This window comes from Nuphar pumila, chromosome 17, assembly GCF_984573655.1.
Source record: "Nuphar pumila chromosome 17, dmNupPumi1.hap1.1, whole genome shotgun sequence".
Lineage (NCBI taxonomy): Eukaryota > Viridiplantae > Streptophyta > Magnoliopsida > Nymphaeales > Nymphaeaceae > Nuphar > Nuphar pumila.
In genome coordinates, this window is record NC_143265.1 from 7,686,821 (window position 1) to 7,695,818 (window position 8,998).

The following is an 8,998-nucleotide window of genomic DNA, read 5'->3' on the forward strand; positions in this document are numbered from 1 at the left end:
CAATAGAATTCTTGCATGTCTATTCTATTCAGTGAATCATTTCCATGTGATATTATTCTTTTCATCTTCAATGAAATTCTTATATGTCCATTACATTCTTTTGGGGACCTAGCAAGCTCCATATCCCAAAAAGAGTGTTAAAGAATATCAAACCCTCTAGATGATAAAATTCTTAATAATTCTTTGATTTCTTCCATTTCAGGTATATCACTAAGCTATCATCAGATCCTATTCATGGATTCAGGTAAATGTGCAAAATCTCTATTGACCTCTGCTATTCTGAATCTCTTCCGTTTTGCATATGGCATGAGCTACTTAGTCCTATGTTTAGCTCAAGTTTCCATAACCATGGCTCCAAAATTAAGAGACTTAAAAAAGTGCCCAATCTTTCCCAACCAAATTTTTGAGCTCTTTGAAGAAGTTGATTTCCCATAACATAACAAAAATATAGAAAGGTGATAGTCTCTCCCCATTCCTAACAATAGGGGCACCAGAATTCCATCAACTCTCCATATTCCAATTCAATAAAGAACCTCATAAGCTCTATGTCGGAATGTTGAAGAATATCAACCATCTATACTAAATAATCTACTTACCCATGTGGTTCAAGGGTCAGATACAAGAGAAACAAGATTCTCTCATTCCCCACCTATCGAGGGCCTCACCATGTGGGGTTCCTTTGTTAGCATTCCCAAATCTAGGGATGGCAGTGGATGAGAGCATGGGTGGGGGACAAGGTCTCTACCCCTGTCCTGTCTCAAAATCCTACCCTCTATCCCCGTTTCATGTTATCCATCCCCGGTCCAAATGGGGTGAGACATGGGCGGGGCAGAGTGGAGCCCTGTTTCCCCTCGGTTCACTGCCATCTCTAAAGAAGGATCCGGGATAGGGTGGGGATCGAGGACAAGGACGAGGCAGGGTGAGGGAAAGCATAAGTCCATCTCCGCCTTCATCCCCACACGGGTTTTGATTTTAACCTCCATCCCCATTTCATGTCCTCCATCCCCGATCCAAATGGGGCTTCCCCCCGGTTCACTGCCGTCCCTACCCAAATCAGAAAAAAATCAGATATCTTAAAGACACAAACCCATTTGATTCTTTTTATTTTTTTGAGTTCAATTTATATAATTAGTAATTGAATTCTTGTGAAACTTTTAAAGGGAAAAAAGAAATAGGAATACCATTTTCCATCATTTTTCATAGTTGGCAAGCATCATCATCACCCTCAACCTTCCTCCACGGCCATGCCCCTAGATTGCCAATGGTTTATCCCCTGCTTCCATGTCCTCATCATCAGCTTTTACCTTCCTTGGCTAACCATCTATACCGCCCCTAGCATCATTGTCAATCTGGATTCCAACATCGACCTATACCTCCTTCATGCCATCATCTACACTCAAACCAGACGACCACCCGTCATCGTGTCTACGCCATACCCAGATTATCAACTTCTCTCTCCTCTTTTCTTATTAGTTCTTTCACTCCCATAAACTTTTTCATCATAAAAACTTTATCTTCTGTCATGCACCATTGCGTTTCTTTTCTTATTATAAATAGTTGATTTCCCCCGTTAGTTGCATCCCAGAGACCCAAACAAATCAGCAAGGATTCCTGAACAGTCAAAACTCGAGAGCGGGATCTTTTGCGTAAGAGTTATTTGGAGAGAAATTTCTCCATTGAGTAAAAAGTCACCCACAAACTAATGCATCACACCCTAAAGGCATACCTTCAAAAGGAGTTCTTTTCAATGAGATTAGAGATTATTTGTTTAATTAGATTTTAAGATTCTTTGTTTTCTTTTGATAATATTGAAAGAAGAGCAAAGGAGTGACCTTTTTAGATGAAAGACTCATGGATTTAATCACACGATATACAAAAATGCCGTAGACCACTACAACATGACATCTAGGCGTATCACTAGCATCCCACTGGTGTGAGTTGTATGAAATTGATTTTTAAAACAATATTTTTAATGAAAATCAAGTGAAAGCTAGACACCAAAAATATAAAAACTGGCACGCACGAGTGGTGGAGTCCGGGTCGATCTCAGAGAATGGGAAATACTTTGTATTCAAGCACACAATCTAAACTATGTTTTATTGTATTGAAAAATAAAAGATTAATTAACTAAATAAACAAGAGAGTGCTGCCCCTGTAGAGGGCTTAAATAAATAATTAAAGTGCCTTATTACAACCCAATTGAATTAAATAAATGTAATCATAATCTAAAAATAAAGAAAAAAGGTCTTCAGTGCTTGAGGCTTTTGTCCCCTTGTGTCCCTTCTAGGTTGAATACTTTTGCATGGTTTACATAAGGCCTCTTTGAGGGCTTCCTGAGGGCACTTCTGAGGGCCTGAAGGGACCTTAGAGGGCACTTTGGGAGTACAAAAACGGGCTCACTGCACGTCCAAATGCTTCCCTGTAAGAAACAAAAAAAAGAAACAAAGTAGTACGACAAAAACTAAACAAGAAATCTAATAACTAATGAACAAAATAAATCAGTAAGAACAAGAATTAAACTAACTATAACAAACTATTAACAGGAACTAACTATGAACAAACTAATATAAGAACCTAACACTAGAAGACAAAATAGCAAAACAACCTAACTAACTAAACAAAAACTAATTTCTAACAAACTAATTCAAGAAACTAACTAGTTCAAGAAATCAACTAATAACTAATTGAACTAAATGCACATGAACTGAATGCTTTACGGTTTATGAATATAAACTATTAAATAAAATTGAAAACATAAAATTAATCTAAGCTATGCTAAAAGTCAAATGAAATAATAAAGTAAAAATCGGCTATCCTAATCTAACTAACTATGCATGATAAATAACAATTAATAACTCTAAAACAACTAACGTGCATTCAATATAATTTAAACTAACAAAAGTTATTTCTAATCTAAGCTACAACAAAACAAAATTTACAAAAATATAAAATTAACTATGCTAGCAAGAAAACGACAATTGCACTAATCGGTTAAATCGGCTAACATGAATTTAAACTAACTAAGGGAAAATTAAAGTAAACTAATCTAATGACATTAGACTAAAACTAACACTAATCTAATCTGTAAACAAGTAGAATTTGACGTGAATCAGTAACTGCAAAAAAAATAATATTATAAAATATAACTATCTAAAACGGCTACTAAGCAAATCTATCTAAAACAATAATGAGTGACTTTAAAAGACTAAATCTAATCAAACTAATGAATAGAAAATTTCTGGAATAAAAAGAACTAACTATTTAACTGTTAAAAGACAGAATTTAATCTAAGCTATTCTAAAAAAAATGATAACTTGATAAAATAAGGCATATCAGCTAAATAAAAAAATGTTATTTACTAGATCTAAAAAAGCAACAAAATAAAAATTGTGAAACACACTATTCTAAATGAGATCTAACCTAAACTAATCAAGAACTTAATCAAGAAACACGACAACTAAAACCTATATTAAAACTATGATATACCTAAATCAAGATTATTCAATGCTTAAATCAAGAAAACAGCAAAACTATCAAAACAAAATATATTTTTGTTCTTTTTATTTTTCAGATGCAATAAAACTAAACTAAACTAAACTAAATATGCAGATGATGTGAGGATCTAACAAAACTACATGCGCTGCTATGCTTTATGCGATGCAAAACCTAAAATTACGTGAAACGGGAAGAAAGAAGCAAACCTGACGATTCACTCTTGACGGATTGGATGAGAAGAGAATGTGGCTAATCTCAGCTGAACACACACCTTCTTGACGAAAAGAACGGTTGCCAATGACAGATTGGATGAGAAGAGAAAAATAAAAAGAAGAAGCAAAAAGGAGGAGAAATCAACAAGGATCAAATACAAGGGAGAGAGAGAAGAGAGGGAGGGAGCAAAGGGGGCAGTTTCTTCGGAGGAAAAAATAGCTTCTTTACTGGAAAAAGAAGTATTTATAAACAAAAATTAGGTTAAAACACATTTTCTATGGAAGTCCAAAATATTTTCAAAAATTCTAAAAGAGGTCTCCTCTAGAAAATGTGTTTTTCAAAAGGGGTTTAAAAGAAAGATTTATAAACTAATTAAAATAAGTTAATGGTAGCCTAATCTAACTAAATTATAATTAAAAAAACTCTAAAATTAATAAAAATACTAAAAATACATGGCAAGCTTTGAAATACTCGTTTTTTTGATATTTTCGATTCTAATGCAGTTTCTCAAAACTAACGATAAAAATAAGTTTTTAAAGTGATTTTTCACTGGATCATGCATAAAATAAGATGAATAAAATGCAAAATATAAGCATAATCATTCACCACCATTTACAAATGACAACCCTGTTCATGAGACCAAGTTTACTAATGTCCCGGAATCCCAAGTATGGATGGAGTGGACTGGATCAAGGGCGAGGGACAAGGGCTCCACAAACACCCCCATCTCAAAATTTTGCCCTCCATCCCATCTCAGTCTCATAATAACTTTATTCCTATTTAAAAATGATTAAGAAGAAATTAACAAGAGTAAGGATTTAGGGTTAGGAATATATGTATATGTATATATATAAGGGTATATTAATAATTTCATTAACGGGGATAGGGGACAGGGGGGGGGAGTTCATCTCCTCCCTCATCCCTATACAGGTTTTGATTTTTACCTTCATCCCTGGTCCATTCCCCCCCCCCCCCCCCCCCCCCCCCCCCCCGACAATGCCATCCCTAATCCCAAGCAAAAACAGATTTGGATGTGCAATAGCTGCCCCATAGAAACTCTCTTAGGTGATGGTTTATGCACGACGCCTCTATAAAAACAAATTAGAATTGCTTAGTTTAGCTCAATTCTGTAGAGCAGGTAGTATCAGATCAATAATCAAATTCATCCACAATTTGACATCTAATTAGATCCGATGCTCAATTTGATGGGTAACATTATACATGAAACATGTCCTACTAATTACTCCCGATCGATGTATATTTGGTTGCATCTCATCTGACTTGGAATCACATGTGATTTGGAGTCGTGTGATTCCAAATCACATATTCTACCTTGTGATTTGAAGTCACATTCAATCATCACGGAGGAGTGATTCCAATCGTGACTGTTGCTAAAAGTGTCTGTGACGTGTGCACAGCTTTGTTACACTGTGATTATTTATTTTAGAAGGATAAGCCACAGGATTGGCTACCCTAAATGGGTGATCATATGTAATTGTTTTTTTTCATTTCAATAGAAATTTGGGTTCCTTAAAAAAAAGCACATTCAATTTCTCAATTTCATTTTTTGATGTTTGGTTTGTGGTGCAAATGAAATTTATTTGCATGAGATTCTGAATCTCATGAGTTACCAAACATGAGTCATGTAGAAGCTTGGATGGTGGGCTTGGAGGTGGTGTTAGTGGTGGTTGTAGTTATACAAGTGGTGTTGTTGATGGGTTTAGGCATGCACAACACTGAGTTTCATCTTGGGGCTTAGGCTTGTCAATGGGGTAGGTTCTTAATTGCCCATACAATACTAGGTTCCTGACTTAGCTAATTCAGTCAGACTCACAAGTAGGGATGGTAGTGGACAGCGGAAAATGGGACCCCACCCCGTCTTGCCTCGCTTAGACTGGAGATGTAGGTTAAAATCAAAACCCGTGCGGGGATGGACTTACACTTTCCCCCGTCCTGCCCCACCTCCGTACCCGAGAATTGTTATATTCATGTCTGCCATATTGATTTTGGGTCTAATTGTGCAATCTGATGTTATTTGTGGTCTATTCTCTCATATTTATATTATAGATTTGGGGTTTATTTAAGCATACCAACGGCATTTAGGGCTTATTTTCTCATATTTATGTTAATTTAATGTTTTTTCACAATTTTTTACTCTTCTATATCAATTGAGAGCATTGTAGTTGTAGCAGCTGAACCTTTACAACACAGGGGGATGGGGCAGGGGCAAAGACGAGGACGGGGACAATTATTTTGAGATGGGGCAGAGGTGGAGGTCTAAGTCCCCTCCGCCATGGGAATGGACCGGAGATGGAGTGCAAAATTTTGAGACGGGGCGGGGGTGGAGACCTTGTCCCCCATCCCGGCCCGGGTCCACTGACATCCCTACTCACAAGTTCCAAGTAGTGGACAGATCTGGGTGTGGTTTGGAAGTTTCCAAACTAGATACAAGCATGACCCAATATCTGACTAAGATCCAAAATTGTTGCATGTGAAATATCTTAAAATACAAAACTTTTATTAGTTTTGCTTTTATAATGTGATATCTGGTTCTATCCAAAGCCACGACCAATCCAATGTGATAATGTTGGATTTCAATTTGGATTGTGCTAGTTGGATCAAATTGTAATGGACTGGTCAAAATTGTTTTGTTTTGATGATTTCAATGGATTAAAGATTCAAAATGTGAACAAATTGACCATATATATTTACTGGACCCAAACCCAGTTTGTTTTTAACTTGGATCCTTTTGACCGAAGCCTAAACTTGGTCCGCGTGGTGCAAGTGAGCTTCGGTCTTGACTCAACCATATAAACCCAAAAGGGGCCAGGTTCAAGCAAATACGGAGCTGGAGCTAGATCTTAAAGGTTTGACTTAGGTTGAAATCCACCTGGCCTTGGCATAGGCTCCCTTATAGATGGTCCTTTTTTTTCTTCCAAAGGCAAGCTAGGTTAGGCAGACCCCTACCAATTTATTGGATATACAACAAAAGACTATAGGGGTGTCAACGGGTCAGGTTTGGTTTGGACCCAGGTGGAATCAGACTTGGACTTGATTTTCTGGTATGGTATCCCGAGTCTAATCAGGTCCACTATAAGAAAAACCATACCAGGACCCGATAATAACTACATGAACCAGACCCCGGTAAAATCAATTTTTTTTTTATCATTTTTACATTGAAAATTTGTGTCTTAATCAGAACTCGGGTAGGGTCCGGGTCTAGTATAAAATTTGGCAAACTATACCCGGGTCGATGTATTAATCGGACCTTTGGGTCCGAACCCGGGTCTTAATCGGGTCTTCTTATTTATCAACATACCCGGACCCTATAGGGTTTGGTCAGGGTCGGGTCTAGGTAAACTCGACCCATTGACACCCCTAAAAGACTACATCATACAGATTTGGGTGCCAGTTTGGAGGGAGGCTAGCCCCTCCAAAAATGTTTTCCAAAATTGCTTTCTTGCATTGCAAGCGCATATGCTATAGAATTGAAGTGCTTTGTTGCCATCCTCAGCTGAAATCTGTCGAGACTCTACAAAAAATCCTTCAAGCTAGAAGGGACAATTTCGGACCATCCCCTTCCTTCTATACACATGTTTACCATCCCTAATAAATCCCTCTGATAATACTCAACTCTCACCTTCCTATGGGAATCCACCTCAGAATTTTTTCCCAGAATTCCCACTGTTTCCTTGCATCCTCATCTCTCCAGTTCTTCCAGCCCACCCACAAAAAGGAGTCATCTGCCTCCCTTACAGTGAAACCCACCCTCCACCCATTGACTGTAGATATTAAGTTTGATCCAATGCCTTGGGGAAGGGGACCATCTAGCATAGGTTCTCCACTGATTCGCTATGGAGGATCCATTACCTCTTAATTGAATCAACACTAGATCTCGAATTCTGTTATGTCCAGGGGATCATTGTGATGATCCCTGGACATGAGTGGATTCCTCTGCAACCACATTCTCCAAATAGTGAGCCAAAAAGTAGCAACCCACACCACTTTTATGACCTTTTTTCTTGAATTGCCTTTCACCCCCACCGTATGAGCTCCTGTTTCCCGTAGATCTTGCAGTTCCTTTGCAACTCAATAATTGGCCAATCCAGGTTCAGATCCCATTGACTTTGCTGCATCTGAAAAAAAAAGGTGAGTGTTTGTTTCCTCCTCTTGAGGGTATAAGACATCTACTCGGGAAGCTGAACCCCAACCGATGCATTCTTTCCCGAGTTAAAGAGGTGGTGTTCTGTAGCAAATAACAAAGGTGTTGCCACCCTTGGGAACCTTAGCTTGCACCAAATCAACTTATAGTAATCCTGCTTAGCTCGAATTAGTTTCTAGGCACTTTTAGTTTGTCAACTTTTTTGTCAGCACCTCAACTCACCGTATCCACTTGCGTTAGACTCCATTTATGCGCTACAATCATTGACCTAATTGAATCTGGCTTCAGAGAAGACGCTGGACCCATTGCTCCAAGATCCAAAAGCCACCTCATCGAGTCAAAAGGGTCTTTCCAACTCCAGGTGATGTAGCTGCTGTTATGGCTTTTCTGGTAGAAGAAAAAACCAAAAGACACGTGCCCACATCTGAACGAAAAAGAGGCAAGCAAGTGGGACCCACTGAAGGAGCATCCCCTAGCTGGTGGAACCTAAAGGGGGGCGCCAACTTTGGAAAAGCAAAGGATGTCTCCCAAAAATGTGAAAAGGCAACTTAGTCCAATCTAAGCATGTTTTCTTTTTAATTGTTGTTTTTAATTTTAGGTAATTAGTCCTAGTGAGAGTCCTATTAAGAATGAAATCTAACATAATTTTTTAAATTTATTTTTTGTTGCCAATTAAGTCTCACTTTTTGACAACTAGATGACGTTTGGGTTTAATTAAGTTAGCTTTATTTTTAGTTGATATTTGACTCTAGCCCCAGACCCAAAGGCTATAAGTAGAGGTACGAGGTTCTCTCCTTAATAAGTTTGAAAATAATGAATTGAATTTTAGAATTTCCTCTCTCTCTATCTCCTCTTGTCTCTCTTCTCTTGCTGGTGCACGAGAGAACCAAGCCCTATAGGCTGGTCAGTCACTCCTTTGAAAAAGCCCAAGCTCTAGACGTCCAAACTCATTTGGTCTTGCTTCTCTGGTTAATCGATCGGTGTTCATTTGCTCTGTGGATCGTGTGTTAACCTTCCATAACGCGGGAGACACCTTTTCCAAACTAATACAGACCTATAAGTGCACCCTAACCTTTGATCCCAACCTTAGCCTAGCTCTTACCTATTTTCTGGATCCAAAACTTGAAA